Below are 15,587 nucleotides of genomic sequence, written 5' to 3' on the forward strand. Positions count from 1 at the left end.
TTCCCTGGGATAAGATCCCAAATCCCCCCGGCTGTGCCCTCCTGGCAGGAGCTGTGCAGAGCCACAAGGGCCCCCTGAGCCTCCTTTGCTCCAGGCTGAGCCCCTGCCCAGCTCCCTCAGGGATTCTGCAGCCCCTGCCCAGCTCCCTCAGGGATTCTGCAGCCCCTGCCCGGCTCCCTCAGGGATTCTGCAGCCCCTGCCCAGCTCCCTCAGGGATTCTGCAGCCCCTGCCCGGCTCCCTCAGGGATTCCCCAGCCCTTTCCCAGCTCTGTTCCTGCCCTGGCCACGCTCCAGCCCCTCCAGGGCTCTCCAGAGCTGCCCCAGCCCTGGAGGTGCCCCGGCAGTGCCAGCACAGGGGACAAGGACACTGCCCTGGCCCTGCTGCCACCCCAGAGCTGGGACATTCAATGTCCAACCTTGTGTCCAACCAGCACAAATGTGGAACTTTCCCCCAAAATTCCATTCAAATATCAGAGCACAAAGAGTTGATCTGAACACACCGAGTCCAACCCCAGCTGCTCAGGTACAGGAATGTTCCATGCCCCGTTCCTGGGATACACAGGGATGTGCCCAGCTGCTTTCTGGACCACAATTTGGACAAATATTGGATTTATTGCTCCATGGAACAACCAGTGGTGGTGTCAGCAAAGAGAATGAGGAGCCAAAAGACACCAAAGACACAAACAGGGGGAAGTAAAGGCCAGCTTGGACAGGGCCCGGAGCACCCTGGGACAGCTGAAGATTCCCTACACATGGATGGGCTCAAAAGGTCCCTCCAACCAAGCCCTCCTGGGAATCTGTGAATTCCAGGAGGGCTTGGGATGCAGCATTCCAGAATGTGTTTGGAGTGCAGAATTCCAGAATATGTCTGGAGTACAGAATTCCAGAATGTGTTTGGAGTGCAGAATTCCAGAATATGTTTGGAGTGCAGAATTCCAGAATGTGTTTGGAGTGCAGAATTCCAGAATGTGTTTTGTGTACAGAATTCCAGAGTGTGTTTGGGGTGCAGCATTCCAGAATGTGTTTTGTGTACAGAATTCCAGAATGTATTTTGTGTACAGAATTCCAGAATGTGCTTTGTGTACAGAATTCCAGAATGTGTTTGGGGTGCAGAATTCCAGAGTGTGTTTGGGGTGCAGAATTCCAGAATGTATTTTGTGTACAGAATTCCAGGATGGGTTTGGGGTACAGCACTCCTCAAGACCACTCTGTAGCATTGGGAGAAATTACCTCTGCAGCTCATTTTTCCCAACTTGCCGTGGCTCTGAGTGTCCAGAGGATTTCCCTCCCCACAGCTGACCCCTCTCCATGGCCATCCCCCCTGGGCTGGACTCTGGAGGGCCCCTCTGGGGTGATCTTTGCTCCAAACCAGGCTCCACCTCAGCATCCCCGTCCTGGAGCTCCCCAGAGCCCAAGGATGAGCCCCCGGGCCATCCAGCCTGGATGTTTCATCCCTGCCCATCCTCCCTCCTCCACACCCTCCCTGTTTTCTGTCTGAAATTGGATCACAAACATCTCAGGGAAGGGACAACGTCTTGCTTTGAACTGTTGGGAGCCAAGGGAGAGGGGAGAAAAAAAAAACCCAAAAAACCCAACTCAGCCTCATTTAGAATTCACAAAACAAACAACATGCAACAACAAATATCACCTGAGCGAGGCACCAGCTGTCAACCTGCTCCTCTCCAGAAAATAAATTAATTAAAAGCAAAACCTGATGGTAATTTAATGATTCTCCAGCTGTTGTGGCATTATACAACCAGGCTGCCTCGGGATGCCCTCAGCTACCAAGGGCTTGTGAGGAGCCATAGCCTGACTTGCTCCTTCTCTTCTCCAAGTGCAGCTCCAGGCTCCAGCAGGAATCAGCCCAGGGATGTGCCCAGAGCTCTCCCACCAAATTCTACCCTTCCCAAAGGTGTCTAAATCCATCCAAAAAACCTTTTTAGGTGCTAAAATCCATCAAAGAAAACTTTCTTAGGTGCTCAAATCCATCCCCAAAACCTTCTGAGGTAAAAAAAATCCATTCCCAAAACCTTCTTAGGTGGTCAAATCCATCCCCAAAACCTCCTACAGTCCAAAAAATCCATCCTCAAAACTTTCTTACATGAAAAAATCCACCCCCAAAACCTTCTTAGGTAGGTAAATTCATCCCCCAAAATCTTAGGTGCTCAAATCCATCCCCAAAACCTCCTACAGTCCAAAAATCCATCCCCAAAATCTTCTTAGGTGCAAGAATCCATCCCCAAAGCCTTCTTAAGTGCAAAAATCCATCTAAAAAACCTTCTTAGGTCCTAAAAACCATCTAAAACACCTTTTTAGGTACTCAAATCCATCTTCAAGACCTTCTTAGGTCTTAAAATTCATTCCCCAAAACCTTCTAAGGTCCTAAAATCCATCCCCAAGACCTTTTTAGGTGCTCAAATCCATCCCCAAAACCTTCTTGCATGCAAAAATCCATCCCCAAAACCTCCTAGCCGCTGTGCAGGTGCACTGCAAAGGGATGTGGAGATGCTAAATGTGGATTTTGTCCTTGAATTCTGCTTTCTGTCCTGGCTGAGTCTCAGGGGGATCAGGATGAGCAGCTCCCAGTGCATGCCAGGCACATCCAGCCACCCTGGCAAACCTGGATGACAAATCCCAGCTTTTCCCCCTGTAATCAGGTTCAGGAGCAACTTGAATCTATGAGAAATTTGGTATTTTAAGAGAGATTTTACAACCAGGATCTGTGAACCAACATTTCCCTGTCAGGTGTTGCCAACATTCCCAAAAGCTGTTTGCCTCAGGAAAGGGAAGGATCCTGAGACAGAAATCAGGGATCTACAAGTGAGACCCAAAAAGAGGAGAATTATTCCAATTTTATCAAACCAAGAGATAAAATTAGGTGGTGCCTGAAGTTAAAAAGTGATAAATTCCAAGCAGGGAGCAGCCACCTCACTTTGAGCCCCTCTCCAAGGCCTGAATTTCGGTGATTCTCACAATCCTGGTGTTACCCATGCCCTCTCCACCCCAGGAAAACCATGGAAAAAGGGATTGTCTCACTCCCACACCACCACTAAGGGACAAAACCAAAGGGATTTATTAAATTCTGCTGGGCCTTGGCTCTCCAAACCTCCAGGAGCAGCACAACTGATCATCTCCATCCTCATCAACCCAGCCCTGGTGCCATCACTGACACCTCGGAGTGAAGCCACTCATTAAGCTGGAGGAAATTACTTAAATAAAAAAATAAAAAAATTAAAAATTACAACTTAAAAAACCCTGAAAAATAATTGAATTTTGGGGGCCAATCTAAAACTGAAGGTGTTTTTTAAACCATTTCTTTAATAAATGAACATGTGGCACCATCAAAGGCAGGAGCACAGCGAGGCTGAGCCGCCACCACCAGCAGCAGGACCGTGGTTGGACACTCAAACACCAAACCCCTCATTCATGGTGCACCATCCCCTGGAAATTAATGAGTAATTAATTAATCACTGGACTCACAGAAGCTGCCATTTCCCCAATATTTTGTGGTGGCCTCAAGGACTCGTTGGAATCTCCGAGAGCAGCTCATCAGAGCAGGAGGCCTCAGACAAATAATAAGAGTAAATTTTGGAGGTTTCTGCTGAGACTGCACCAAATCCAGGCAGATCTGGGATTGATCCCTCATCCTCCAGCTCCAGGACCCTGCCTGCTCATCCATACTTTCCTTCAGGAAAGAAAGGACAAGGAGCCACCGCACACCCGACTGCACTTCCAGTGTCCCACCATGGCCGTGTCCAACCCAATTCCACAGAATTCCAGACTGGTTTGGGTGGGATAGGACCTGAAAGATCTCCTCATTCCACCCCATCCATGGGCAGGGACACCTCCCACTGTCCCAGGTGGATCCAAGTCCATCCCAGCCTGGCCTTGGACACTGCCAGGGATCCAGGGGTTGGGAATTCCTGGGATTCCCTGGGAATTCCAGCCCAGCCAGGAATTCCTTGCCAAGTTCCCAGCCCAATCTCCCCTTTCCCAGTGGGAGCCATTCCCTGGCTCCTGTCCCTGCAGGCCTTGTCCCCAGCCCCTCTCCAGCTCTCCTCAGGCCCTGAAAGGGGCTCTGAGGATTCCCTGGATTTTTCCCTTCTCCAGGGGAACATTCCCAGCTCTCCCAGCCTGGCTCCAGCCCTGCAGCAGCTCCGGGTCCTCCTCCGGGCTCTCTCCAGCAGCTCCCCACCATTCCCATGGGGAATTTTCCCCACCAGCTCCTCAGGAGCACCACAGGATGGGGGAGCCCCACAGGTCCTGGGGCTCAGGGAAGCACAGGAACCAAAATTCCCAGCCCACTCCTCAGCTCCTTCCCCTTTCTCATAGGTTCTAGTTGGTCCTGAACCTGATTACAGGGGAAAAGCTGGGATTTGTGATCCAGGACAAACCCCAGGCCAGCTCTCCATCCTGGTTTCACCCATGGCTCTGAGGAGGGTGAAGCACCTGGAGCAGCTTCACCACAACCTCTGAAATTTAAAATTACTTTGGAATCTCTTCCAGAGGAAAAACGTGATTTCCACAGGCAGGAGAAGGAGAAGTGACCGGAGCTGGGCTGGAGATGGCCCAGGAAGGCCCCACAACAAACCTGACTCCCATCCTTGGCTGGATTCTCCTCAGCCGCAGAAGGTTTTGGGTGCCACCTCCTTGTTCCAATCCAACAAAGGGAACAGCAGCAGAAGGGAAGGAGCAGCAAATCTGCTCCTTTGAAACCATTCCCAAAAAGAAAATCAGAGAATCCTATTCACATTTTAACAGTTTCCCCAAAATTTATGGCCCAGGGACCTGCCAGTGTGACCAAACCCATCCCCTCACGGCACTGCTCCCTGGGTTCTCTTTCCTGAGCCATTTCTGGCTGCCCCAGGAATCAGGGACTCTCTCATGAAAGGTTCCTCCAACAAAAACCTCATCCTCCCCACAGCCCCTCTCGTGACCCTGCTCCCATTTTTCATCCTCCCAGTTCCATCCCTTTCTCCTAAGTGCATTCCTCCCTCATCTCCCCTGATATTCCCACTGCTGCCATATTACATTCTCTTCAAAATGGAAAATATTTCTTCCTCTTCGTGGCAGTCTGAGCTCAGACCACCCAGTTTCCCACATTTGATCTGTTTAGGACTATTCATCTTCTCAGGTCTCCATATAATCCATTACTCCTCTGAATTCCATGCCTGAATCCTGTTTTCCTCTGGATAAAAAAAATTCGAAAAAGCAAAAAACCAAACGAACACATCAACCAGACCAAGAATACTCCAGAGCCAACAACAAGATCCTGAGTTTTCTGGGCCACCCAGCTGAAACTCCAGGTGGGATTTGTGTTTTAGGGCTGCTCCTCTCTCACAGCTTAGGGAGAGAACAAGAGGAAAGGGCCTGTTGGGAAAGTTTAGGTTGGATATTTGGGAAAATTCCTTCATGGAAAGGGTGCTCAAGCACTGGAAGTGCCCAGGGAGGTCTGGAGTCCCCATCCCTGTGGATGTGGCACTTGGGGACACGGTCAGTGGTGGCCTTGGAACAGCTGGATTCAATCCTGGAGGGCTTTTCCAACCTCAGCGATTCCATGGAACCCAGCGCCGGTGCTGGGCAGAGGAACTGCTCCTTTTCCATCCAGCTTTAATTCCAGCTTCACCCAGCTCCCAGCCCCTCTGAGGGAGCAGAGGAATCCAAAGGATTCCTGGCTCCCAAAGGACCCATTCCTTGTAATCACCGGTCCAGGAAAAACCCTCAATAACGCCTCATATTTGTAAAATTACCGGGCAGAACTCTCCTGCTCAAATTAGCCCTGGAGTTCACAGAGTTGGCAGGGAGAGGGGGATAATTACCAGCGGGGATGAACACCACAGAAGGGAAAACAGAGGATAATCACAAGAAAGCAAAAACAGCAGCTGAACAAACCCAAAAATGTTTCGGGATTCGGGAGCAGCGCGGAGCTGAGAGCCAAGCGAGCTGGGATTACACCAGGAAAAAATGTGCTCCTGGTTTTATTCTCCAGGAATAATCAAAATGCCCAGGGAAATGGGACTTTGGGAATTGGGATGACAGTGGTTTGGAGCACAAATTCTCCTCAGCCTGCAGCAGAAATGCCCCTCCTGCACTTTACATATTTCCTACCTGGATAAGCCAGGGTATCCATAACCCAACATTCCCGTGGGATGTTACTGCCTGAGCCACCCCAAACCCTTCCCATTTAGAACATCATTAATCATTCCCTAAAAATCAGTGAATCCTCTGAGCTCTTCCATTAAAATCCCATCACAACGACAGCAAGGAAGGGGATGTGCTGCAAGGTCTGCTGAGGTGATTCCTCCTGGGAAAACCCAGGTTGTGCCAGTTTGGTGTGGATCTATTGACACCAGGGAAATCGATCCACAGAACCCATGCACACAGCCCCAATTTACCAGAACAGCCCAATTTTACATCCACTGGAGGAGGTTTTTGTACCCCTCACCCACAGAGCAGCTCAGTCCCATCCCTGCAGCTCTGGTTTAAATAATCAGGGATGAACCTGGCTTTAATTCCATGCTTGGAGAATCCTAAACCCAGCATCCACCTGGATTTATCAATGGAATGGTTTGGGTGGGAAGGACCTTAAATCCCACCCAGTGCCACCCCTGCCATGGCAGGGACACCTCTCCCTGTCCCAGGCTGCTCCAAGCCCCAGTGTCCAACCTGGCCTGGGACAACCAGCAACGCTTTCCATGGAGCCCACAACAAGTGGAATTGGGAATAACAGGAATTCTGGGACCTGCTCCCTCCACAGCCTCACCAAAGACCTGCGGGAGCCCTGGACAAGGTCTCTCCACTTTGCAGATGTCCCCAAATTTGGTGAAAACTTGACGGACTCAAGGCAGAGCCAACACCTGCAGAGGTCTGGGCAGGCTGGAGGAACAGCCCAACATGGTGACATCCAAAAGGACAAATTCCAAACATCCCCCATGGAAAGGGAGAAACCCTGAACCCCTCACAAACTGGGCACCACCGTTTTGGGAGCTCCTCTGTGGATAAAGATGAGAATTTTGGGTAGACAGGAAGTTTTTCCACAAGGAGAACAATAAAAATCCCTGAGATTGGTTGGAGCAGGGTGCTGATAACACCAAGGTGTGGGTTTTGATCCTTTGATGATTCCCTTCAGAGGTGGATCCTTGTGAGTCCCTTCCAACTCAGAATATCCCATGATTCCACAAAGCAGTAGAAAGAAATTCCCAAAGCTGGATCCCAATCTCCATCCTTGGAACCCTTCCAGGCCAGGCTGGACAAATCCCTGAGAAACCCGGTCTGATCTCCCAGCTCCAGGCAGGAGGGTGGACTGGAGCCCTCCTGAGGCCCCTGCCCACCCAGGTGGCCCCATCCATCCCTTCCCACCAGGCTGCTCAGAGCTCCGAGTATCCCACACAGCACCCACCTCCCAGCCTGGGCTCCAAGGGCCCTGACCACCAACCCTCTCCCATGTTCTGCGAGGAGGAAAAGCCAGGTTTGGGGCCACAATCCCATTTCTGGGGGGGTTTAGTCATGGTTTAGGCAATTCCAGTCTCCTTCCAACAAAAATCAGGATTTCCTTCCCCTCACACCGTGAGCAGAGCCCTGGGCTGTGTCACCCTCACCTGCCCGAGACAGCCCCAGCGCAGGGCTCCATTTTAATTTGCCTGCAAGTGCCAAACAACACATTCATGCTAAGAACCCACTCAGTCCAACCTGGATCCCATCCCTATCCCCCCTCACAACCCTGGAATTCCATGGAAATACCCCAAACCCAACCCCAACTGCTCAATAGCTCAGCACAGCAGCTTGGATGGGACACATCTTACCAAAAGCAGCACAGAAGCTTTAAACCCTTACAAATCACCCTTTTTTCACCCCAAAACCAGCTGAAACAAGCAGGTTTGTTTTTTGGGGTTTTTTTTTGGGTCCAGCACTTCACCAAACACCGGGAGCTTCCCACCAGTGAGGAAGGAGCTGCCAAGAAAAGCAGCTCAGAAAATGATCCTGACATGCCCCGGAGATGTGTGCAGATAAGAGAAGCCTGGTAGCCACTAATGAGGCACAAAGAGTCCGACTCTTGAGCAGATGCTCCTCTTGGAAAACGTAAATATTCCCAACAAATCTCACGGAGCGCATGGACGCGCTCGCAGGTGCTCGGCAGGGAAAGCTGGGATCAAAAAAGGAGGCTCCTGTTTGTTGACTGTAAACACCCCCTCGATACCGAAAACACGGAGATGAAGTGGAGCAGGAATTGCGTGGGGGGAAGAGAGAGTGGCTGCAAGAGGCCTCTGCTGCCAGCCCGGCAGGATTTGGTCTCCTCCACCCAGCCCTGACCTCGACCTGTGTCCTGGAAAAAGCAGCAGCCACCCGTTCCTTCTTCAGGCACTGAATCCCAAGTTTGGGTACTTCAGGGCTTGGTTTCTCCTGTTACGCACTCAAAGATAAATTATTTGGGGCCTGGTGAAGAGGAAGGAGGCCAAGAAGCACAAGCAAAGGCGATCCCAAAGGAAAGGAGTCTCCAGAGATCAGGAGAGCTTGCGGCTCCCCATCCCAGAAGTGTCCGAGGCCTGGTCGGACATGGCTTAGAGCAGCCTGGGACAGTGGAAGTGGCACTGGATGGGATTTAAGGTCTCTTTTCAGCCAAATCATTCCATGATTCCATGAAATGACCAAGAACCAGGCAGGGCCTCAGAAATCCCACCTGGAAGAGTCCATGGAAGATCCAGCTCTCCCTTCCCTCTCTCCCATCCTTGGCTTGGATAAGTTCATTTAAAACCAACTTTGAAAGCAACAAAAATTTACAAAGAAAAAGCAAGAGGGGGGAAAAAAAAGTTTGAAATCTTTGGTCCAACAGATTCAAGGACCTCTCCGGACCCACTGAGTCCAAGCTCCTGGCCAGGCCTGCTCAGGACAACAGGGAACGCGTGGACAAGGAACACAGGGGTAACAGGGAGCACATGGACATCAATATATCCAGGGAAATTGTTTCAAACCCTGTTCTCTTGGGGGGAATTGTTTCAAACCCCATTTTCTCCAGGGGGAATTCTTTCAAACCCCATTCTCTCCAGGGGGAATGGTTTCAAACCACAGGGGGAATTGTTTCAAACCCCATTTTTTCTGGGGAAAATTGTTTCAAATCCCGTTCTCTCCAGGGGGAATTGTTTCAAGCCCCATTTTCTCTGGGGAGAATTGTTTCAAACCCCATTTTCTCTGGGGGAAATTCTTTCAAACCCCATTCTCTCCAGGGGCAATTGTTTCAAACCCCAGGAGGAATTGTTTCAAATCCCATTTTCTCTGGGGGAAATGGTTTCAAACCCCATTTTCTCTGGAGGGAATTGTCTCAAACCCCATTTTCTCCAGGGGGAATTGTTTCAAACCCCGTTTTCTCTGGGGGAAATTATTTCAAACCCCATTCTCTCCAGGGGCAATTGTTTCAAACCCCAGGGGGAATTGTTGCAAATCCCCTTTTCTCCAGGGGGAATGGTTTCAAACCCCAGGTGGATTTGTTTCAAATCCCATTTTCTCCAGGGGGAATGGTTCCAAACCCTGTTCTCTCCTTCAAACCCCGTTCTCTCTGGGAGGAATCGCTTCAAACCCCATCCTCTCCAGGGGAAGATGCTGGAGGCTTTGCCTCAGCTCTGCTGCCAAAAGCCACCACTGGTCCCAGGCTCCTTGCTCAGCTTCTCCTGCTGCCCACCAGCCATGGAAGAGTTAACCACGAGGCAAAAAGGTGAGATTCCCCCTTTTCCCCCTTCCCCTCTGCTCCTTCCTCCCAGCAAAGCAGGCCATTACCCCTGCCCGGAGCCGCAGCCCCATTGTTCCCAGCCCTGGATATGGGAAGCAATATCCATTTTCCATTTAGACCAGGGCAAAGCCTTTAATTTCAGCCTCCTGCCTGCAGCTGGAGTTCCCTTTTAACTCCTGGGCCGCAGGAGTGAAGACAGTTTTATATGGGGGAAAAGGCTGCAAAGGCCACTTTAATATGGTCACATGTGGGAAGGGGGGAGCTTTTCCGAGGGCCCGGTAATGAGGGGCAGCAGCGGGATATTGCACTTCCCATCTGGCTGCTCTGCACAGCAGGGAAAAGGCTCTCCTGGCTTTTTAAGGACAGGCCCCACTGCAGTAAAACAAAACACACCAAAAATAAATAACAAATGGAAGCGTGAGGAGGAGATGCCCTCTAATGTTCGAGCCCGGCAGCACAGCCGTGGAACGGGCTGGGGGGAATTGGGAGAGAGGGGCAGGGATGGGGCAAAATGCAGAGGGTTTGGGGTATCCTGGAGTTTTGGGATTGCCCCACACCTGGGATGGGTTCCCCACATATTATGGGGTGGCAGGGCTCAGCTCCTCGGCCAGGGCCACCTGTGTTTGTGTTGGTGTGGCTCCAGAGCGTGGCCCTGCAATGACCCGGGAAGGTCCTTCCCGTCCTGTCCCTGTCCTGTCCCGTCCCGTCCTGTCCCTGTCCTGTCCTGCCCTGTCCTGTCCTGTCCCCAGAGCTCCTGACAAATCTGATTAGGGAGCAGCGTTGGAAGAGGGAAAACAGCCTGAGTAACCAGCCTAGCTTTGGGAATCCAGCTTTGGAATCCAGCCTTAATCCATGGAGTGCCTTCCCAAAGGGCTCTTGGAGCAGCCAGGTCCTGCCTGAGCCTTCCCAGCTCCTAATTAAGCATTAATTAACCCAACCTCTGAGCCAGGGTTGGCACAGCAAAGGAGGAGGTTCCATCCCAAAAGAGCATCCAGGGATGCAAAGGGCTCGGATGGATCCGAGGGATGGAAGGGCTGGAGTTGAGATCCCTTTCAACCCAAACCATTGCAGGATTCCTTCCACTTCTGTCCCTTTTCCAGGTACTCCACTTTTCCCAAAACCCCAGTTTGCTGAGAAATGGGACAATTTTACAGCCTGTGTGATGTGGAGGGGAGGGATCCACTCTCCTCACTGAAATCCAAGGAATTCAGAGAGATCCTGATCCTGGTGCTCCCCAGCTCCCCATCCCGTGCTCCTTCTGACCTGCTGCTGTAGGGGAGAGACAAAAACCAGGATTTTTCCCTTCTTCCCAGGGAATCACCATGAAAGCAACAGCAGGAATGTGGGGACCAGGAGTAGAAAACCAAATTTTGGGCATGCTCAGGGTTTTTTCCTCTTTTTGGAGGACAAAGCCACCAGTGACAGAAAACTGCCACTGGCAGCATGATGGAAAACCAAGGAATTGAGGATTTGAGAGGAAAAAGAAAATCCGGAGCAAATAAAATTGCCAGAACTGTCTGATGAGGGTGGTGGAAGGGTCAGGGAGCTCCTGCCTGCAAATTCCAGAGCAGACACCCCTGGAGCCAGTCCTGATCCCAGGGTCCAAGCCGGGCTCTGATGCCTCCCATCAGCCTCCAAGGATGGAATCAAGAGTTGCTCCACTCTTGAAAATAAATACTAAAAATATATAAATAGGGATTTCTATTCCTTGGTACTTCAGGGGAAAAGGCATGGAACTGGGAATAAATTCCTCACTTTGGGATAGAAACCTTTTTCCAAATGCCACCAGTGCTTCCAGCTCATTCCCAGTCAGCCATCTGGACAAAACAGGGAAAACCAAACATTCCCAAGACACAACAAGCAGCAACCCCTGATCTGCAAACAACTGTTTTTACCTCATTTCACTGAGAATCAAGAGCAGAAAATGGAATTTCTCTACCAGACAAAGCCAGGAGGCCTCTGAGGCAGAGCAGAGGGTGCCCAGGAGCCGTCAGGAGCCACCCCTGCCCTGCCCACAGCACAAATCCATAAATTCCCAATTGTCCCAGCAGGATTACCCAGCAGAGCCAGCACCAGCCCAGGTGCTGCTGAAAAATAACACAACAATGGCCTGGACAGGGAATTCCAGCTTTTCCAGCATTGTTCTCAGCAGATCCTGGAGTGAGGACACCCCGAGCCACAGGACAGGCTGGAAGAGCCTTGGATGGATTTTGTTCCATGGGTTTATCCAAAGGTTCCTGTGCTTTGTAAACTTCTGGTGTCCACAAGAACTTTGTCAACAGCTCAGGGAGAGCAGGGGCAGGATGAGCTTCCAGGAGAAGGAGTTTTCCACCTTTGAAAGCAGAACTGGGAGGAGACTTAGCAGATCCAGGACCTCCAGGATCCTGAGGCACAGCATTTTCTGGGAAGGAACAAGGAGAGAAGCTCTCCAAGGAAATGCAGAACTCCTGGAGACAGCAGAACTCTGCTGGTGGAGCAGATGGGAATGTTCCTCATCCTTAGGGCACAAGGAACAGCCTGGAACAGGAGACTCGGCTGGCCAGAGCCCACCAGCATCAAATTCCAGCCTCTTCTGGGATCATGGAATCACTAAGGTTGGAAAAACCTTCTGAGATCATCGAGGCAACCATCCCCAGCCCTGCCAAGGCCACCACTGACCCCTGCCCCAAATGCCACATCCACATGGATTTTAAATGCCTCCAGGAATGGGAACTCCACCCCTGCCCTGGGCAGTTTCAAGGCCTGAACACACTTTCCATGAGGAAATTCTTCCCAATATTCCAGCCTGAGGCTGTTCCCCCCACGCTGTCCCTGCTCCCTGGGAGCACAGACTGACGCCATTCCCTATTTTCTGATCTGGTCTGTCCCAATCCAGGCCAAGTTCTGGCATCCCAGCTGCAGGGGAAGTGTCTGTGTGGAAGCACAAACCTCCAAACCCAGGGAATTTTAGGGATCTTCAGGCTGAGGGAAGTTCTGACATGACACACAAGTGGCCACAGCAAATCTTCCGAGTAATCCAAGATGCTAATTCCACTTCAATGCCATTTCAGAGGTTCCAGTGTGAACAGGGATGTGTTTTCCCTGGAATATCAGGATGGGAATTCCGTGTCCTTGCTGCTGCTCAGTTGATTTAACGAGGGCAGGGGTTCAGCCTGGATTGTTTCTTTTGTTCTGCTGCTCAGCCAGAAGAGCTTTTCCTCAAATTGCCCCAAGCCAGGAGTGCTGCCCCAATCCAAGATAGATTTCCCATCCCTTCATCCCAGGTAAGGACAGCTTTGCTTGGATCAACACCGACACGTGGGCAGCCTTTAAAACATCAAGTTTGGATCTATCACCCCAATTCTCCAGAATCCAAAGAGGTTTGTTCATCCAGCAGGAACAGAACAGCTCCAATCCTCCCCAGGATTTCCCTTGGGGGCCCTTTTGGGATGTTCCAACTTTCCCTTTTGAACAGCTGGAGGGAGGAAGGGCTTGGGAAGAGCTGGGCCAGGCCAGAGGGACATGAAACCTCTCCAGGGTGACAGTTCTGGCTTTCCCAGCCACTGCTGCTCCAGAGGGCAGGAAAAGCACAGGAACAAAGCTTCTCCCAAGATCCAGAGCCCTCAGGTTATCCATGAGGGGCAGCAGCCAGCGGAGGGTCCCTGGCAGGGCAGGGACACTGGGGACCGGCCAAAGATTCGCTCCTTTTCCCAATTTTCCATGGCGTGGATTTTGTTTTCAGCTGACAAAAATCCATCAAGCAACAGTGGATGGGTCCAGAGTTTCTGGAGATGAGCAGAACCAGGCACGGATCCGGCCCTTCCCAAATGGAACAGCTCCTGTCACTGCTCCAAGGACAGACTCAGGGCCTTCTCCTGCCACAAAGAGGCTTTTCCACATTCCCTTCACTCCTGCTGAAAACTTCCCAGCAACCTGAGCATTCTCAGATCCACCTGTCCCACACTGAGAAGCCCTCCATGCTCCTAGATTTCCCCATGGGAGTGGGATGGATCTAAAATCCTCTTGAGGAAAGGGAAAGGAGCTCCTTGGATGCCCAGGGAAGGTTGAATCTTCCAGATGCTGCAATGACAGAAAAGCTCAGCCCCTGGCTTATCCTGCTTGGGGTTATCCAGGATTAGGCCCCTGCATTCCAGAGGCCAAGAAATTCCCAAGAAAATGGGTACTGATTTTAGAAGAAAGATCCTAAAAAGGGGTGATAGCAGCTTCCTATACTTGAAGGGGCTCCAGGAGAGCTGGAGAGGGGCTGGGGACAAGGCCTGCAGGGACAGGAGCCAGGGAATGGCTCCCACTGGGAAAGGGGAGATCGGGCTGGGATCTTGGCAAGGAATTCCTGCTGGGCTGGAATTCCCAGATTTGCTGGGGCTGCCCCTGGATCCCTGGCAGTGCCCAAGGCCAGGCTGGATCCACCTGGGACAGCAGGAGGTGTCCCTGCCCATGGATGGGGATGGGATTTAAGGCCACCCAACCCATTCCATGACTCCAGCACCCCTCAAAACCACCTCCACACCAAGATCCAAGCTGTTCCCAGGGAACTTCCCCCCAGGCATTCCCAGGAGCCTGGACTGAATCTCTAGAGCAGAAACCTCCCCACCCAGCCTTTCCCTCAGTGCAATCCCTCCCGAGGACCCAAATCCTTGGGTGTGGAGCTCCAGCCCCTCCTGCAGCCCGGGGGGAGGCTGGGCCTGGCCGGGCCCCGCTCCCGGCACCGCTCCGGAGGATCCCCCAGCTCAACAATGGGGGATCTGTCAGAGCCCGGCCCGGCACCGGCCATCATCTGTTTCCCATAACTCCAGCTGACCTAAACTCCAGGGCTGAACAAGTAGCCTGTGTTTTTCATCTGGAAAACTCCGTGGAGCTGTTCCCGCTCCGGCCTCTCCCTCCCCTGCCCGAGCCAGGCTTTGGAGAAGTCACAAAGTGATGATGTTGACAGAGATTTCCTCATTATCCAACGTTTTCAGGATGGGTTTTGGGTCTCCTGCCATCCCAAGTGCCCTGCAAGGCTGAACACACCTGGATGTGCCCTTCTCCTCCATCCCTCCCTCCACAAGGAAAATTCCACCCCGACACTTCCCGGTGTAAAAAGGAGCAGAGCCGGATGCCGACCCTGCGCCTGTTTCATGATAAATTTAAAAAATCCATTAAAACTTTATCAGGAACGGGCTGCCAGGGAAACAGATTCAGGACGAGCCCCACAGGGTCTTCCACGTGAGGCCACCCTGAGGAAAAGCCCTGGAGGACCCTGCTGGTGGGGAAAGCTCCGTGTGAGGGCTCTGGGAAGGGAGGATCCAACCCCCAGAGTTATCAGCTCTGGTCAGGTCTCCCATCCATGAGGGGCAAAAAAAATTGCCCCTCAAAAATTGCCCCCTTTCCAATTAGGGGAAAAGCAGGATGAGTCCTTGAGGAGGATGAAGGGCAGGTCCAGAGGGAGAAGGAAGGAAAATGTAGGGAAGAGAACACAACCTGCACTAAATCCCCATCTTTTTCCACAGTGCTGTGGGGTTTAGGCTCCCTGAGAGCTGAAAAGATCCCAAAATGGGGAAGTTTCCATGGGATGATGTGAGGTCAAAGCCCTTTTTTGTTTTCCCCTCTCCCTGGATCCCTGTCCCAGCCAGGAGCCTCAGCTCCCTCCCACAGCACCGCCGTGAAATGTTTGGGTTGGAAAAATCACATTTGCATCTTTATTATTGTGTTCTCCCCTGGCAGAACAGGGGGGAACGCTCAGGGAGCAAGGAGAAACAAAAACAGGACAAACTCGTAAATAAACCTCCTGTTCTGAGCACACCCAGCTTGAGCTGCACCCTCTGCACTGGGACAGAAGTCATGTCCCAGCAGCCCTTCTCCAGCTCGGGTTGTGCCCCTTTTTGAG

General features: G+C 51.7%; 1 protein-coding gene across 3 annotated transcripts in view; it reads right to left on the minus strand.

The window, feature by feature from the left end:
• EXOC6B (exocyst complex component 6B) overlaps positions 1-15,587 on the minus strand; it is a 312,471-nt gene that overhangs the window by 121,011 nt on the left and 175,873 nt on the right. The window lies entirely within an intron of this gene.

The sequence above is a fragment of the Agelaius tricolor genome, unplaced genomic scaffold (assembly GCF_023055355.1).
Source record: "Agelaius tricolor isolate 1412-34295 unplaced genomic scaffold, bAgeTri1.0.p SCAF_54, whole genome shotgun sequence".
Taxonomy (NCBI): domain Eukaryota; kingdom Metazoa; phylum Chordata; class Aves; order Passeriformes; family Icteridae; genus Agelaius; species Agelaius tricolor.